The 19,894-nt window shown below is 37.4% G+C and overlaps 1 protein-coding gene and 1 non-coding gene across 2 annotated transcripts in view; both read left to right on the top strand.

Moving 5' to 3' along the window:
- LOC134804185 (ras GTPase-activating protein raskol) overlaps window positions 1-19,894 on the top strand; it is a 166,092-nt gene that overhangs the window by 128,653 nt on the left and 17,545 nt on the right. The gene's annotated exons all lie outside the window — the stretch shown is intronic.
- Window positions 3,233-3,304, top strand: Trnat-agu (transfer RNA threonine (anticodon AGU)). Its single transcript has one exon. It is a non-coding gene; the product is annotated as a tRNA-Thr (tRNA).

The following is a 19,894-nucleotide window of genomic DNA, read 5'->3' as shown; positions in this document are numbered from 1 at the left end:
GCCGCTTCATGTGATTACTTATGTGATACAAGTGAAATGTGCTATACTTTACTGGGATCCAAACTATTATTTCAAATCAATTTAGTACGTATTTATTGGATTTGGCCAAGGTATATTTTTTCATAAGTTTTATTAAACTTGGAGTATGACAAGTCCTTTACATATAAGAATTTATGATATAGCAGTCATAACATTTATTATTGGTAAAGCTTAAAAAAGGGTGTACAACTGTACATTAGATGGTTGTTTAGAAACTTAGGTACGTACTTGTTTCAAGTAAGACACCTATCTTATCTATTTGCCCAATTTCGTGTCACATCGAACAATCAATGTCTTTCGACTGTATAGGTACCTACGTTTCACTATTTTGGTAAACTTTCATTGCATCCTTAAGGCAGTTTAAACATCAACCGAGTCACTTAGTAGCTAAACTGATAACTTTATTGGCACTACGCACCCAGCTCCGTAGCAATATATACATGCATCTTACAGGATGCTCGGTAAACCGAAAGGGTGTTTATGTTATGTTAAAACGCTCTACACCCCGACGTATTCTTATAAAACCATGTTTTGTAGAGTTTTCTGTTGTGAATTCTATTTGACATTGAGCTGGACACCCCTCTGTGTGGGGTGGTAATGAACGGGAGTCTAATCCAAGCATGAAGCAATGCACGTGCCTTGCCGGTCCCAACTTGTTGCGCTGGAGGCGCAAACCGCACAGTGACTGCAGTATTGTTACAAAAACACAATGCTCCATAATCCCTTTCCTTTCAATAATATATGCGAAAACCTCTCAGCTATTTTTATCTAACACATTTATAAAAATGACTACATAGGTTGCAATTTTAGTAAATGAATTGACGTTGACTCTACCTCTGGGTAGAGCAGTTTCGCTTGTGACTTTTCATTTAAAAATTACAAAATGGCAAGCTAATATTGACGTATCGACAGTGCAAAAAAGGAAGTTGTTTCTAATAAAGTAGCCTATTCCCTCTTACCTTGAAAATATTTAATATGTTGTCAGGGAATAAAAACGACAGAAAGGAATTCATCGGTTTAGTACCTAGTTTACTAATAAATGAAATGAACTTTAGACTTAAATGGACCCCACGCATGGACGTCTAGTACCCAAACGTGGAAACGAATAACATGTAGTCAGTCCTGCAAATTCTAAAAATATATCTTTGTATTTTAATGGACATTTCGCTTTGTTTGTGGAACGGATCCGACTAGCTTCTAAATGGCAATACCTAAATAAAAAATAAATACAAATTTATTTACGTTTATCTTACTTTTCGGCACTGTACTCGTACTTATACAAAATATGCGTTACCATTAGATGCGGATGGTGTTTAGGAAAATAGCTCGCTGGAACAAATTGTCTACTTTCGGCAATACGAACAAGGCTACCGAACCGAGGATATCATTACCTACCCTTTACGCTTATTCTAGTTGAAAGTAGAAATTACCAGGAATATGAATCTATTAGATCTGGTTTGCTTAATCACCATTACTTAATGGACATGGGCGCAAGACGCTAACCTTCTTCCTGAATCGTCTCATATCTCAAAACACATTCAATCATAATGAGGCTTAAGGACTTTAACTTTACAACGAACTCTGATTTGTTTATTGAACACTAATTACTTGCAATGGACTAATGAAAATTCCTTAAGTAAGGTCTTACAAAACTAATAACGTTTGCCTCTGAATGTAACACTATTGAAATGCATTTTATATCATCCTTGATGTAGGCATCGTGGGACGATGTATATGATTAAAAACGTAGTGGGCAGTGAGTGTCGTGGAGTATAATCCTTTATCCACCCACGCGCCCGTACTTTCTAAACAGAAGGAATTGTAGTCGGTTCGCCGCCAAACTGTTGTTTGAGAAAAAATAGTATTCCATTGGTGTGAGTCACCGCCGCGAGTCCCCATCGAGGTCTGGGTCACATTCCAGGCCTGTGAGCGGCCGCGCTCCGCCAAACCGGACTCGGTTTGTGCTCGTCCATTTTTCGATGTCCTTAAGTTTACGTAATTCAGTTCATCTGTATAAATTGTGTGGGTCAATAGTTCGCAATCTTTTATGTTGTGTGTATTTAGCTTAGCTATTTCTGCTAAACTTCGTAACAGGTAGGTTTTTGGGACACAGTTGATGACTTTTGTATTAATCTGATTGTTCGTTGGTCCGAGTCCCCGAACCCGGCAACGAAGGGGCGTGTTTTTTGTACACCATCTGTCGGCCTGCAGGTGTCGCTTTACATACTAAGCAGGTGATTTGAATTCGCCTTTCTCTCTTGCTCTTAGGGATTTCTTGAGTATGTATTTAGTGTACATACAGGGTGATTCAGGAGACGTGAGCAGGACTAACACTGCGCATATCGTTAATGATAAGCAACTGTTTCGTATCAGTATTAGTGAGGTTAACGTTAATTTTCTAGTCGTGTTGAAAAAAAAAGTTATTAATTTTTTTACGACATGCATGGTCCCCTAAAATTAGAATACTAAACTACCGATATTCTGTGTCAAATTGAATGTCATTACTGTCATCACGGTCTGGTTACTTTTGAAAACTCGTATCTCACTCAAGTTTGACAGTTTATTTTCTTCGTAACCAAAATGCCATTACGGTTAAAGAGGTTTTATGTTTATTAATTAGGGTGACCATGATTGTTTAGAATTAAATTTGCCCTCAACAAAAAGTTACAAAATAGGAAAAAGTGTTGTTGTTTCTCCTAAATACGACGGTGATCGATCAATTATCAGTTACTGAGTGTGCAGGATTAGTCCTGCTCACGTCTCATGAATCATCCTGTACATGTTAAAACCAACAGCCGCAATGATTTGATGTGTATAAGCATTCCCATTATTTCCCATTTCCGCCTTTATGGAGAAACGTTTATTTTTCTTGACAATATTCAAATATTAATTTAATTGTCGTACAAATTATATAAGTAGATACATATAAGAATTTAAGCCGCATTAGGGAGGCGCCTGGCGACATCTACCGTAAGAGTATTACAAGAGTTAGAGTAATTAACAAATTTAATTATACACTTAAACCTTCCTCAAGAATCACTCTATTTATAAGTGAAACCGCATGAAAATCCATTCAGTAGTTTTTGAGTTTATCGCGAACATGCGCGGGAGATTTTGTTTTATAAGGTGTACTGATTGACCAGTAACGATGCGACATCCCATACTAAATTAATTTTCGTTGTCCTCGAGTGAAGTCTCGGTAGCTCAGTTGGCAGAGCGATAGGCTAGTGATCCAGAGTCGCGAGTTCGACCCTCGACCGAGACAGTGAATTTTACACTTTTAATTTATTTCTAAGCTCTAAAGCATCGTTAGCTGACGTTTCTGCTTGAAACAAAATTATTCTACATATGTAGGTGGTCGTTAAATAAAAGACAGATAAGTAAAAAGATCCAATCCGCACTGATAATCCAGTATTTCACTGTCGGTATCGTTAGCTAATGCCAAAAGCTTTGTCCAGGCATTAGAAAAAAGAAATTATTGCATCGGCGCGGTAGATGAGTACGGTAATTGTCTCCGCTTCACGCTCGATTTAATCTTCATGGTTTAGTGTAGGTACCTTCGACACATCACATGTTATGTTTCCATTGTGCAGTAGCGAGACTAGCGAGCTTGATGGTCGATTACGAAAGCGTTTAATTCTTAATATTTTATTGTAGAACATAGAAAATGACAAAACCAGTTTTCAATACTATTTATCTGTTAAAATTAAAATTACAATCCAATATATCAACATAGGCCCATGACCTAAAATGAGTAACTACATATTTTAGGTTATTGGATGGTAGCAGACAAAACGGCTAAACAGGAAACATGGGTTATCACTGTGACATTTACTGGAAACCGCATAGGGACAAATTAAAGTTAATTGTTTTGTGTAAGTGAAGTGTACCCTGTACCAGGGTGAGGCAGTAAGTTTTGCTACTTTTTCTCTTAAGTCCTTGCCTCTTAACTTTTTTATATCTGTATTAATAGGATTATTGTAATCAATAAATTACTACCTATTTATTTACGATACGTTATTAAATTATCCTATTTTGCATTTTCAATATAATTATAATACACAATATGACGTTGCGCGTCCTGAAACAACGTCTTAAGCGGACCTCGACTTTTTTCCAATTGTGCTTAAGTTTTAAAATATGTGCGAAGTTGACATTTATACCACAAAAAACTGGCGTTTTGATTTGATATCTTTATAATGAATCTTTAAATGAAGAGTATTTCTAGGATTATGGTCTGATTGGTCAGTGAGGTGAGTCACTGACACTAATCATTGCAGGAGTTGATTCATCGTGAAAGCTACTTTATTGCGAACTCCTAAGCGGGTTTTTAACTAGCTACATTACACTTATTATACGTTTTTTATTATTTTAAATTAGTCATTTGGAAATTGGAATAGAGCTTCAAAGCTTTACGATGTTCATGTAAATAAACCCTTAGAGCATTTAGTAACTGGAGACGCCTTGTCTGTCATTTTATGTACAAAGCAGTCTGCCGATTTTTGCGGGGGATGGGCACGTCAAATGTATGGCTATTAGTACATGATTTGTACGTAACGTACAAATAGCCATGTCAGATAAACGTCAGTCCATACAAAAGTTTGCAAGGTTTTCGGCAGAGGGGTAAGCTCTTAAAGGCGACTCCGGATATTAAATGCTCTAAGAATAAACCCTTTGACCGCCACAGGTACATCATAATGCCGTGACTATGATGCCACTTCGTCCGTTGCCGACACGGTGTATCCTCACCAAAATATTTTAACATTTTAAAACTTGTTATTTAACATTTGAACATTTAGAGAAGAATTATCTTAATATCGCTGTCTCGTTTTGGGATCCCTATGTTTTGCGTGTTTTCTTTTGTTTATTTGCCGTGGCGTCAAGAGCGCAGCATTTTGCTTCTCAGTCTGGCGGCCAAAAGGTTAATAATAATTGCCTTGACGGCTATATATTGCGACTGCATCATAATTAGACTGAAATTTCTGAAAGTCAAAAAGGGAATTAATTGTAATGAAGAATGATAGCAACTGCAACTAAGTGAGTTTGACACACCGAGGGGAATTTTTTGCCATACCCAATTTACCCATTAATTGAAAACCTTCAAATAGGTACTGTTAATTAGTCAATGAATGTTTCCGCTCCTTGTATTGTACAGTCACAAATTATTCAGGCATCTATTCAGTCGTCTGTAATTTGTGATTATTGTAATTCTTGACATTACATTCATTTGTTTTCAGATTTATTATAATTCATTTAATAATATTTTTTTCAAGTTTTTGTTTTAAAATAGCAATTTACCTTAAACTCAGTTTAAAATATGTGGTACCTATGTGGTGCATTGTTTTGTTTCATTAGTTGTAATAACTTTGTTTAAAAATCAAGGCCTTCTAACTAGTCTTAATGGACTGGCGTCCAGTTTTGACGATATTGACCTTTCGAGCCTTTATTCGATACTCGACTATTCAAATCAGTTGCTAGTGTAGCCACATTAACGTCGTCGTCACACCGTCTGGTCCTGACCTTGCTAGTGAACGTACAACAACTTATACTAACCCAACTTAAACCCGTGAGCTTCGCCAAGTCAGTCACGACTTCGAGCGAAAACTAAACAGTTAACAATGCTGCAGGCTCGCCGTCGCTAGTCGCTAAGGTCCCGTCCTCGACGAAGCTATAAAGACTGATAACTGTATGACATGGAAGCAACCAATATTTTTTTTCCCTCACGGACAACATCTTGCAAACTTTAATTCAGCGTTTTTAACTTATTACTCGTAGGTATAGGTAATATAGGTAGCTGCCGTGGCGTGAGTCATATACGCTTATTTAGGCGAGCGCAATGTGAGTAATTATATTAGCTACATAATTAAGCGTAAATACAATACAAATATTTCGAATCTTAGACAAATATCTAAGTCTAAAGCACTTTTATTGTGACATTCATGGCCAAATGCGTTTTGCGTAAGCAACATTCCCATTTGATCATTTCTGTGGCTGACTTTTCTCAGTAGTTGTTCTCGCACAGCGTGGAGAATTGTGATTGCACAAGGCAAAGCGTCGCACTGCGGCTAACTTAATTCTAAAGGCATTCCGTGCATTATTTTTACATTCTATCTACGCATGATTACATGATATTAGTTACATGGAAGTCAGACTGCTGCGGTGATCCATGATTATAATAACAGTTAAATAATAGTGATGTACCGACTATTGATTTGGCCGACTAGCCGACTAGCCGACTAATCGGCGCTCGAATGGCCGATTAGTCGGCCGACTAGTCGGCTAGTCGGCCAGATCATTAGTTTCGTATAAGTTCAGGTGAAAAACAATAGCTTTGCTCCTTTGGTTGCGCTATTCATCATAATTTAGCTTGGCTAAAAGGTGTTCTCTACAGGTTCAAAGACCTATCACAAGAATCCTCGTTCAATTTCTGTCTTTAGTTCTTTTATTTTGCGATCCTGAGCAGACCGTCAGTACAGCTTGTAGGAGGTATTTCTAAGGCTCTATTTCCCGTACGTAGTCGCCAGTTAAGAACCTATCCCCTGTGGTCAGCGTCTTTACGAGCAACGTGTCCTAAGTCTCTAAATTTTGCAATCACATTAATAATTCCTCATGGCTCCACCATTTAAAAAAAAGAATACTGATAAAAAAAACTATCGAACTTGCACATGAAATTACACGAGAATCAGTTGAGATCGACCTGTAGAAAAAAACACCAGCCCACCAACATATGATAACGATTAAACGGTCAATTATATGAACAAAAGTTTTCGTATGCACCCTGAATAGGTATTTTAGTAAAATAAACATAAAACATATGGTAAATATTGACTGTTGTTTTTTTTCTGTTTTCTTTCACTAATAAAGTGCCGACTAATCGGCCATTTTTGCCGACTAGTCGCCGACTAATCGCCGACTACAAATGTGGCCGGATAGTCGGCTTTACCGACTAGTCGGTACATCCCTATTAAATAATATTTACTTTAAGTTTTGAAAAGGGAAAACACAATAGTCTCGCATTCTCATCTTCAAATATTGGAAAGGTCGTGCCTAAAAGAGATTAGACTCAACTTGTGGTTTGACTAAGCACTCTTGCCCCCGTTTTGGTGACTCACAGAAGACGTGTGTTGTAACTAATAGCTTTTATCGTGACCTCTCCGCCTGCCCTATATCCCGAGGGTTGATGACACATATTCCTGATATTTGTTTAGTATAACTTTACCGGACCCACTTTCAAATTGTAACAAGAAAAATGCAAAGTTTTGTAGCCGTAGTTTGACAATTTCTTAACGATGTACGTGTCTACTAGATTCATCTAAAATAATCGATTTTTAAGTTTCGTGACCCGTTCTCACAGTGATATTATGGATTAGAAAGAAAAATTAACGTGATTATTGTCAGTGAATCATTTTTTTGTTGTCTATGTATCCGGTAATTAAACTAGAAGGCGCATGTTTACGATGTAAGATAATTATAAATGTAGTCAGCTGTGATGTATGTTGTACCTAACCTACTCTGTTTACTATTTATTATAACGGTAATGTATAATGTATCCGCTTGCAATATTAACAGTATTTTAGTATCCGTTCGTTAAATCATTCGAACCATCAAATCTTATAAAGTGCAAAATAATGTATACAAGTTAGAATCATGTAACTGAAAACTTTTCAGGTCCTCGAATAACTGAGACGCAATAGAGATTACAAATTCTTATTTCCCAGATAAACCAAAGATACCACATAAGTAATTACCGTATCTCGGTAAAGTTATGTAAATCGTAGGGTTCGACATATTAACGACTTTGATACTCTGCATAAATAACGCTTGGCGTACATACTAGTTGCCGAGCTAGTCGCTGCATCTTTATGCTGATAGTCAAGTCATTAGACTAATTGAAAAGCAAACTTGCTATGACTAGACTAGGATTGGTTACCACGAGGTTCTTCAAATATATCGCCTCATTATCCGATAAACTGCTATCCGGTTCTCATTTGCCGTTAGCCATTATGAGTTTGTGCACGTAACTCCATGAGAGAGAAAATCTCCTCGATCGCTTAGATCTTAGATGTTAGTTGTGAGTGACCGTATTCGGTGTCTCGGTCGCTGTACATATGAACCCACATAGTGCCGCGCGGTCCGGTCGACAAACCCGTATCTGTGGCTAGGAATCTCACATCTCACCAGTCGGCGTCCGAGGAAGTCTTAAAAACATATCCGCTCAAACCGCCTTCGTCGTGTGTATAAAGGGACTCAGAATGCTGTTGTAATAAAACAAGTTACTCTATTCAATGTTTATCTTTTACTGACAATTTTGTTATTATGACTACCATAGCAACATAACCTATATAATATAAAAAGTTCCTAACACAGCAGAAATCCTACCTATTTCCAACACTCCCACTAGGTAGGATTTTAAAATAAATATTAGCATTAAAGTAAAACATAGATAGTGGGAGTCACTATCTCGTTAGTAGGTACAAGACAAAGTACAATAAATAGTTTAGAAAATAAGCTCCCACAGTTTATCGAAATTTCATTTCCTTCTTTCATAACTTGTATCTTGCGATCAAAGATGAGAAATGGAACCAGTCTATTTTGCATTTCTGTTTTATCATGTGTTTCTTTGTTTGCTTCTTGGAAAATGTTTCGTTTGCCATAAGTATTAAGCTCGGCTTTAAATGAAGTTTCTTCGCAATCAAAGAAAGTATCAGTCAGATTGCAGTCCTTTCTTACAATCAGTTGGTTTTGATTTTGATCTAGGCTCTCACCAAATTTACCTTTCTCAGCGGTCCACTTTTCATACGGAGTTAAATGTTTGCTTGAAGTTTTGTTCCGAGTACTGCAAGCTCCACTTGTCTTTGCAGATTCTTTATGAGTTGTATCCTGATACTTTGTGTTTGATGAGCCGGATGCTCCATCAGCTTCTATATATTTACCAAGATCCTTAGCTTTTAATGTAACGGTGCGTATAACGAAACGTTACACTATCAACCTTCATACTATTTCTGGAACCATACAAATTCTAAATTCCCTTTTCAAATTCAAATCCTATTCCAAGTTCCATTCAATGATTTTTATTTTCAGTTCGATCACACACTCCGATCGATAAACATCATAAAAGGGAATTTAGAATTTGTATGGTTCCAGAAATAGTATGAAGGTTGATAGTGTAACGTTTCGTTATACGCACCGTTACATTTAACGCACACTTCAGTTGAAATTTCCATTGTGGATAATTTTCAGGGCTGAATTTTTGTAACATACCACTTATAATACTTATTTCTTTATCCATTTTGCGTAAAGCCCATAACCGTTGTAATAAAACAAGTTACTCTATTCAATGTTTATCTTTTACTGACAATTTTGTTATTATGTTCTTACCCGTATCTACTTATTTATTGTGTTCTTACCCGAATTCTGCCAAAATTTCTTTAATTGAAAAATCTCAATTTTCTTCATTTCACATCTCAGACTATATTATTATTTGTTATTATAAGCAGTTATCGGGAATTTTCCAGCAATTTTGGTGCCGCATTGTTGGTTAAAAGCATCTGTATGCCCTACTCTAGGGTGGAATAGATAATTAGGGTTAATAACAGTAATATTAACCTTAACCAATCCTCTCCCTAGAAAAAAAATTAAGAAAATCCATTATTTTTACTATGCTGCACCAAAATTGCTGGAAAATTAACGATCCCTGGTTATAAGTACCTCTCTAACTGTGAAGCCTTTAAAATCAAAGATAGTTAATGTTAATTGCGGCTTAATTTATTTGTTGTTAGAACTCTTTAGTCATTAGTTATGTAGTCAAACTGTAAAAGTGTTTGTTTCGTAGCCTGTGTGTGATAACAAAACTTATTACCAACTTATGTCAATTGTACACAGGTTCTCTAACGAGTTTTCAAGTAGTAAGATTCCACGTGGGCGTGTGTGTTAAATTCGATGATGTTATTATGAGGATATATAGATCTGCAACAAATTGTTAATTATGCTGAAAATTTAAATTACGCCGCTTGGATCTATTTATCTGCCTACACAATGATTAATGACTCCATCCGCATTCATAAATGTTGCCAACGCTTTTTTTATAACATTATAAAGGTAGTAATGACCTGTGTTTAACATTTGTTTTAATAATACTTAACTTTCTAAACAAAAGCCATTTTACTTTTGCATTAAAACACAAAATTACCTTAGCCTTAAAGTTAATGAACCAGATATTTTATTTATTTGTAATGCCGTGATAAATAAGCACTTGTAGCTCTAGTAGTAAAGCGAAAGTTTCTTGTTGTTGTTGACGTTAGTATCGATTTATTCATTGCTATTTGCTTTCCTGGAGGTTTGAGTTGATTAACTTTCATCTAGGACTAGGTGCATTTTAACCCAACGCAAGGCAACTTGATGAGCGATCAACTTTCGGAATTAAATGATTTATTGTCAGTGGCGCAATCTCTGCGGTTTCATGATATTCAGTGGGCCTGCGGTTGGAATTGCTTTCCGAGAGCTTATAGGAAAGTTTCGCAACTATGTTTTAGTTTCAAACCACGTTTGGCGCCGGCTTGCCTCTAATCTTGACGGAAATGTCTTTCTCAAATACCAACATGGGTATTATCTAGAAAATGTTACGTAAATTTACTTAGAACAAAATTATCGAGAAGGTGGAATTTAATGTGTCAAATCTGATCTTATATTAATAATGTTTCATTACCACTTTTTTTGCCCAGATAAACGATACATCGTAATTTCGTAATTATGATACTTATTTATGTGGCGCTGTGTCTCGCGTTAGCATCATCACTTGTTTTCTCTTTTTGCTGAAGGATTGAGCGAGTTGGTAAATGGAAAACTTTCTAAGGCGTAATGATTATGGTGACATTCATACTATAAATGTACTTAAATATTTATCGTTTTCTTAAATAAACATACTGCTAATAAGTAATTAGGTAAGTTATTCTTACTAATGATTACTTGTAATATTAGTCTAATAACTAAAGTGGCTCTTTCGCGCAGTTTTAGAATATACGTCATACCTATATATATATACCAGGTTTTTGCCGTATATAATTAGCAACACCAAGAGCTTTCTGAAATCTGAAAAATGAAGCCAAATATAGAGCGGAAAATTAAGAGGAGCTTTTAATAGGCGACTGCAAAAGAAACTACTGAAGTTCGAATAATATGTAGGTACGTATGACGCCATGATGAAGTAGATTAGTTGAGATCCTAATATTACCTGCTTTAGACAAACATTGGCATAACTGTATACTTTTTACCGGACATGCAGAATAAAGTAAAGAAGAATTGTTGAGAAAAATATTACGTTTGCTATATCCTCGAATAACATATTTCTATCATATTTCTATAATATAATATCATATTTCTTAGTTAACTAATCATTATTACTAGGTAACAAATTGGGCTTGTATTGTTTTGATGGGTTGTAACTTTCATCACCCAAATATTAGAATGTTCCTTCTCAAGAACTTCTATTCTGTTAGACACGTCTAAATACTTACTTACTTAGCCGCTGGTATCCTAATTGAACGAGGAGGACGTTTATCATTCCCAGCCATAGGAATTACGAGAGCGGGTGCACGAGAAAAAAAACCTTGGCATGAATAGCTTGATCGTGTTTTATTTGCCTTCTCTTGCATACACTCTTTGGATTGTGCACTGGAACTCACAACTTCAGAAATAAGATTTTTTAGGGCATTATACGTATTGAAGGTTATCTTATGAATTATCACTTGGATCTGATTCTTTTTTGGTTTTTTATGTATACAAACATTCTGACACCGTATTGTTGACAATATACCTTAGTTACTATTTACTTAAAAATAAATAAGAGCTAAGAGATTGCCAATGCCGGTTGGCCTTTAAAACATAGCTAGAATGATTATTTTTTGATTGAAAGTTGAAAACACTGGCACTGGTGGAAATTTTATATGTTTCTCCAATATTTTAAAACTTACCACCAAAAATGACTTTTGTTATTGTTGCTACAAACTGCTAGAAACTCTCCCATTACAACGTTTTAATACAGTTAGCTCGTTCATTTCTCTTACAATAATAGCAACACTTTATTTCTGACTAAATATTACACCTAAATAAGGTTTATTTAATTAGGCATTCAAATCTAATTTTGTAGAAAGAGGGGTTAGATTATCGCTTATTTCAGGATGACTTGGTAGTTTGCGGGTTGCTCATTCGTCATGCGTGCTTCGCTCTGGTCAATTGAGAGTCTTTCAATAATCGCCTCTGTATTACGTCCGGTACTAATAACTCATCATGTAACACTTGTATCGAGGGAACAACAAACTGCACATAACGTTATTGCTTGGAATTGCTTGAAGAAGCTCGGTCAGGAATTTCCTATTATCGTCGTCCTTTTGCCCTAAGGCGATTTTTCATCACTGCTTTTTCTATTAAAAAAAAAAACTCGTGTACTTAGTTCAGTGATCTCTCATGAGATTCATATACAAGCGTATCGTTCGTAGCTACTACAATCATCTGTACCTAGACATAAAATCTGAATGAGGTCAGACAAAAGCGTTTACACACCAAGCATGTCGAGTCATCAATACAAGTACGAATCAGAAATTAAGCCCTTTAATAAAATTAGCCAGCGTGTTAGCGATCTAAATGTGGTGTACGCGCCTACGAGGCGATGCGACCTATCCTATCCTACAGGCGGCGCGGCGCTAAAATTACTTTCGCACGCCAACCGCCACTCCTTGCTTCATGAGCGGACTCGCGTGTGCCAATATACAATTTTTAACTTTTTATTGTCCTGTACGCCTTGTTGCATTTTTTAACCACAGCACGTTTTAATGTTGATGACTCAGCTATAGCGCTAGTATAAGCTATGAAAACTAATCTTATCGCTCTTCGATAAGTGTAACTACTCATTGAAAGCACCCAGTGCTGCGATCAATAATATTGCACTTCATTACCTACTTGCAGCCTTTGTAAGGCTCTCCAGGAATCCATCCTGTTTTCTAAAGAAACTATCAATAGTATTCTTATTAGAAAAGGGCTTGAATACTCCAACGTTATTTCTTAAACTGCTACTCTGGGCTAGAGCTATAAAATGTAACATTAAGGAAAATATTGTTTGTTTTTGCTGCTAGTGAACTGTGAAGAAGCTGGAAGACAAGGAAATAGTTGCTAGCGGAGCGAATTGCAAACACGATGCGACGAAACTACGCCGCCGAGGGCAGGCGGCGCTAACGCAGCGCGTTTCCGCTAAGCCCAGCGCAGCCGCCGCCATGGCGAACGTCCCCCTGCCCGGCCCCGGTGCCGGCGCGAGCTCCGACGACAATACCCGCCGCCGTTCAGTCTTTTATGTGCCATTATTTGAAAGCTTCGAAAACTACTTACCTCTCACCCCCCAAGAAAGAGATGCTCTCATATCAGGCCAACACCTGGAGGCTTATCCAACGAAAAACAAAAGGAGAATTCTATCTGATAGTGGGAGATTACAACTGCCGTATCGTGGCGACTCATCCTTGACGGAAAGCGAAAGCGACATAAGCGTGTTCAGCCCGGAACGCAGATTTCGACGACCTTTATCGTCTACTATGAGCTCCAACGAGACGCTGGCGAGAGTAGGCCACCGAGACCTCACAAGTCCGAGATTGGTCGCTGAGAGCGGTCTGTCGAGACACAAACCGAGATTGCGCAGCACGACATCGTGCGAACCCAGATATGATAGAATATTCTCTCCGTTGGGTGGATCTATGTCATCTAACAAATTAAATAACTCGACAGTCAGTATTGGAACTAAAAACTCGATGCAGAATTCTAATTTGTCTTTGATACCCGACTCTCCGAAACTCCTCACGCCAGGCAAAGAAAAATCAAAAACTTTACCACAAAATCTCACCGTCACTTCCCCAATTCGAGGAAGCAGTAGCTCAACTTCTATATTCAAAACTCCAAGAATTATGATAACACCAGACAGCCCAAGTCGAAGTCCTGGCAAAATGTCGGGTTTGAATTTCATTCGACGCTCCCGTAGTACTAAGTTGTCGAGAAGCAATTCATTGCTGAGGAGTGTTACTGCTAGAAATATAGAAGAATGTGCGGACGAAAAGGCTATAGTGACCGACCTAATGGATAACTATGACAAGTTCGTAGACGACAACGGCGGCGAGAGCCAGGTGATCGGGGCATTGATCAAGAAGCACGAAGCTCAACTGGCGAACAGTCCTCTGAGTATTCGGCGGGGATACCTGGACGTGGACGACGACGTCGCCGTGCATTCTGGTAAGCTGCTCGTAATTTAAACTCACGTTTACAACCTGACAACTCTAACGAAACATTATTTATTGCCATACTCCGTGGCCCGTTGGTAGTTGCGTAATATTTAATAGCTCGATAACCTCGTTGCACCAGTGAGATATTGAGTCGTGATCGTTTGATAGGCTTTTGATATTAAGGTAATGTTGTTATCTTAATTTGAATTGTTTTCATAACTGTTTACACCGATAGGGTTCACAAAGAATCTTCCGTTTTTTTTTCCGGAAACAATACTCACGGTGTGAACAGAAAGTAAGTACGTTATGCCAGTCCGTTACGTAATGTGAATGTATCAGAACAGTCGAGTTGAAAATAATTATGTTTATGTAGAAACGCGTAGACGCGGTTGAAGTGCGCTTAGTAAGCGTCCTTCAGCCCAACAGCACCTTAATAAGAATGACTCCGCTGTTTCCGAGTCGTACGCTTCTTGACGACTCACGTTGCAAAACAATGCTCACTAATTGCACGTCAAGGAACGGTATGATGCTTAGTTTCCTTCGTCAAATTTAAGATTATAATGCGGAAAGCTTTGGTACTACTAAAGTGAAGGCAATAACAAAACCTTTTGACCTGTTCACTTAGTATTTCCTTTATTATTGTACACAATATATGGCTTTCATTTTGTATTATTCTATTACTGGAATAAACTAAAGCTTTTCCCAAAGCTAACAAATGCCAGATCTTTTGTTCTGTTTGCCTGAGAGAGATGAGACAGTAAGATTTCTTTCTGTATTTACACACAAGAACAATCAAAAATCAAAACAGCTTTGTGTACAATTGTCGACTAAAAGGGACCCATTTTAATTTGCTATAAAGTACATGTCATTGCTACTGTAACAATTTATCTGTAGGTAAATTGATTGCATTGAATACAATTCGTAGGAGAATATAATCTCAAAAATGTTTATAGTTAAAATTACAATGAAAGGTCGCATACGGGTTTGTGTACGATGTCACTCGTAGTTTGTTGACAATCACCGACGTCGTTGGATAGGTACCTATTGTCGTGTCAAGTTTAGAACAATAATAAAAAATATTGATAAAATGTGTTTGTTATGTGTTAAATCAGTAGTTATTCAGGCGTCGTTATCATCACTTCCCCGTGGGCGTTTATCGGAGCGTTATCGCGACGTGCAATTAGTGATTGCTGCCGCGAGAGCCATCCACTGTGGCCGACCGTTGACGCTCCTTACTGAACCAAACACACGGAATATTCAACTGATTGAAGCAAACGATTTATTATAGAAACGATAAATAATACACTAAACTTGGTCTTAATATTGGTTATTGTAAAATATGTGGACTGAACGGTTTTGTTGATCTTATCGAACTAAACCTACAGTACCTACACTCAGGAAAACGAGTGCAGCAGCTATGCACTTTACATTTTTACAAATAATGTTATAGTGGAAGGCCATATATCGTCTATGCATTTATATTTTATGGTGTAGGTTCGGTATTTCGTAACGATGACCCTGAATTAATTTAGGTTTGGCAATATTTTCATCAGAAATGCCAAGACGTAACTTACTGATGACGGCTTATGCATAAAACTTAGCGACTTCTTATAAACCTTTGTCTCTTTCTAACAAACAGTAATGTCAAAATGACGGATAGGGACAAATGATTATCAACGGTTTGTTAGATTACACAAACGTTTATGAATAACGCCATAAGTAGTTATACATATTTTAATTTTGTATAAGGCGCGCCAATATAATTCTTTAATTTTTATACCTTTAAACGAGCAATTCTTGTTTATTTATACATATACAGGGTGATTCAGGAGATGTGAGCAGGACTAATACTGCGCATTTCGTAGATTATAAGCAACACTTTCGTATCAGTATTAGTGAGGTTAACGTTAATTTTCTAGTCGTGTTGAAAAAAAAAGTTATTAATTTATTTACGACATGCGTGGTCACCCTAAAATTAGAATACTAAACTACCGATATTCTGTGTCAAATTGAATGTCACCACTGTCATCGCGGTCTGGTTACTTTTGAAAACTCGTATCTCACTCAAGTTTGACAGTTTATTTTCTTCGTAATCAAAAATTAAAGAGGTTAATTATGCTTATTAATTAGGTCTTGTAGGGTGACCATGATTGTAGAGGATTAAATTTGCCCTCACCAAAAAGTAAAAAAATAGGAAAAAGTCTGGTTGTTTCACCTAAATACGACGGTGATCGATCAATTATCAGTTACTGAGTGTGCAGGATTAGTCCTGCTCACGTCTCATGAATCACCCTGTATATATTTCGGGGATCTCGGAAACGGCTCTAACAATTTCAATGAAATTTGCTATATGGGGGTGTTCGGGGGCGTTAAATCGATCTAGCTGGGTCTTATCTCTGGGAAAACGCGTATTTTGGAGTTTTTATATATTTTCCGAGCAAAGCTCGGTCTCCCAGATATTTTTTAATTATTTGACATATGACATGTCAGGCGCAAATAACATCGCAATATTAAAGGAACTGTCCTATTAATATAACAAGGACCCATGTGGTCATGGATGTAAGTAAAAAGAGGTAGATATGGTACCAGGCGCACGATCGTGAGCCATCAAATATAGGTTCCGGAACCTATATTTAGTTAGTCGTATGGGTGACGCCAACCTGTCAAGTTGTCAAAATCGTTGGATCAAATTTTAGTTTTGTCAACTATGAACGTCACACGTCTACATAAATAAAAGGTCATTGCATGTGGTATATAAATTCCTAGATAAATACGACCTTATTGTCTGACGGTGTAATAAATCGAATGGCTCCCTCGTCGGAACATCTGTTGCCTCACAGGCCTGCTTAAAGCGGCACGTGTCGTTGGCACCTCCCAGCATTTCAATACAATTTTACTGGCGTACCTGTACCGAGCTTATTGTAAGAAATCATTTACAGATAACGGCGTTTTCCAGTTTGCGTTTCCTTGCTTAACACGTCGTTAACACTAATTGTGTTCCGGTGCCGGTTGTCATAAAATATATACCTACATAGAATTTTAACCAGAATGCCAAGTTTAGGTTAAGCTAAGCTCTTGACTGTGTTCGATGTGCGTGTAGTACGTACCCGTAGCTTGATTATTTAACCAGGCTATACTGGTGTTGATTACTACCGCCACACTTTTAATAAGTAATGTAATGTTTCGATGCATGTCACATTTAGTACTTGTTTACGATGATGAAAAATGACACGAGATGCAGAGGTACGTTTTAAGAAAGTACGCAAGTAACTTTAGAGATTTGATCTTATTGAGTAAAACATTATGAATCATGCTGGTTTGATTTCAGAACAAATTATAAGGATTTTGATTTAAAGGCATCACTTGAAAAAAATGAAGCAATTGTCAAAGGCATACGTTGGTCACGGGTTGCGTGCACGCCACTTCCGGCGGATGCCACGCCACACCATATACAACACCGTCACTTGTCTGCGATACGTTATAATATACTATATCTATGTCAATGTTGATGTCTTCATGCGTTGCGCGTCAGTATAGTGCGCCTGGTAGGCAATTTCTTCAACAGGTCAGCTACAGGAGCATTTTACCAGACTGTCGCATACCTTCAAAGCTAGGAAGCTGATTTATTATCTGACGCAGCAAAATTTTGAAGTCAAACCAGGAAATAAGACCAAAATTAGGAATAATCAGAGAATAGTGTTAGGTAAGCGACACTTTTCTTTAAATTATGTCGTTTCAGTTTGCTAAGTACTTATTTGAAAGTTTTAACATCTGATGTTATAGCAGTTTCGATCGGCTGTGAAGTTTAAAACCGTCGTTTATGCAAATATCTAATGATCGATGTATGCATTTTTATATGTTGTAATCAAAATACTGTTGTACCGTTCTTGTTTATTTTGCAAGCGTAGCTATATCTACGCCAAGACAATAGGAATGGATCATGAATGCAAAATATATGCATGTTTTATTAGATCAGAATTAAAACATTCATTCTTTTTAAGAATGCATGTTCGTTTGAAAATGTGTATATATACGCGAGTAATATAATGTTCTAGTCAAACAGTCTGTTATGTTTAAAATATGTCTGCGTTGCCGTAAGGTTTAGTATGTTATGCCATCGGTCCGTGGTAAAGAAAGGACCTTGTGCATCACTATTGTTTGCAATCAGGGCCAGTTCTGCCAAGCGAGGCTAACAAATTTCTATTAACTACGTATCTATTATTATGCAACTGTTTAAAATTGACATTATTAGTTATTACACGACTCAATTTTGAATCCGGCTTTAATTTAGATTTGCAGACGATATGGCCGCCGTGCCCATGTGCAGCACATGACTCATTTGCAGACGATATGGCCGCCGTGCCCATGTGCAGCACATGACTCATTTGCAGACGATATGGCCGCCGTGCCCATGTGCAGCACATGACTCATTTGCAGACGATATGGCCGCCGTGCCCATGTGCAGCACATGACTCATTTGCAGACGATATGGCCGCCGTGCCCATGTGCAGCACATGACTCATTTGCAAGGGAAATGTGACTTGCCCATAACATGTAGGTACATTCCCCCTGTGTCAGGACTCTAATAGTTATTTTCTTTTAAACCATGAGTTATGAGAGTAGGGTGCGGTTTTTAGCACGTTTTTTAGGGTTCCGTACCCAAAGGGTAAAACGGGACCCTATTACTAAGACTTCGCTGTCCGTCCGTCCGTCCGTCCGTCCGTCCGTCCGTCCGTCCGTCCGTCCGTCCGTCCGTCTGTCACCAGGCTGTATCTCACGAACCGTGATAGCTAGACAGTTGAAATTTTCACAGATGATGTATTTCTGTTGCCGCTATAACAACAAATACTAAAAACAGAATAAAATAAAGATTTAAATGGGGCTCCCATACAACAAACGTGATTTTTGACCAAAGTTAAGCAACGTCGGGAGTGGTCAGTACTTGGATGGGTGACCGTTTTTTTTTTTGCTTTTTTTTTTGTTTTTTTTTTTGTTTTTTTTTTTATATGGTACGGAACCCTTCGTGCGCGAGTCCGACTCGCACTTGCCCGATTTTTTATGTAGTAGTAGTCCATTCCCTACGAATATCCTTAGAACATTTTACATTTCTTCTAATTAAATTACAACTCGCTACCTTTTAAGTAGGTACCTGTGTACTACTATGCCTTTTAATTAAAGTTAAGTAAGAAAATGAAATCTATGTTTCTGTAAAACTTGAGGATGAATGATGAAAGAAATTGGTATAAATATCAAAACACATAATATAAAACATGTCATAATACTATAATCATCCATCAATTAAGAGCCAACGGGAGTGGTCATTTCTCCATACAAACGTACTCCTCGTTTTCCTCCGTGGTTTTTGAAGCTAGAGCAATGATTTTTTCAACACAGATTAATTTTGTCAATATCTGTGTCGGACCGTTTTGCTTTTTTTTCATATTTTTGTTTTTTAAGGCGCTAGAGCCCTTCAAAAATGGCCAAAATGACCTAATTGACTTTGCCGCAATGAGAGGCGTGGTATTCAAAACTGATATCAATTAGCCAAAAAAGCAAAACGGTCCGACACAGATAATTTCATAATCATTTAGATTTCCAAA

Source organism: Cydia splendana, chromosome Z (genome assembly GCF_910591565.1).
Source record: "Cydia splendana chromosome Z, ilCydSple1.2, whole genome shotgun sequence".
Lineage (NCBI taxonomy): Eukaryota > Metazoa > Arthropoda > Insecta > Lepidoptera > Tortricidae > Cydia > Cydia splendana.
This window is presented reverse-complemented; position numbering and strand designations above follow the sequence as displayed.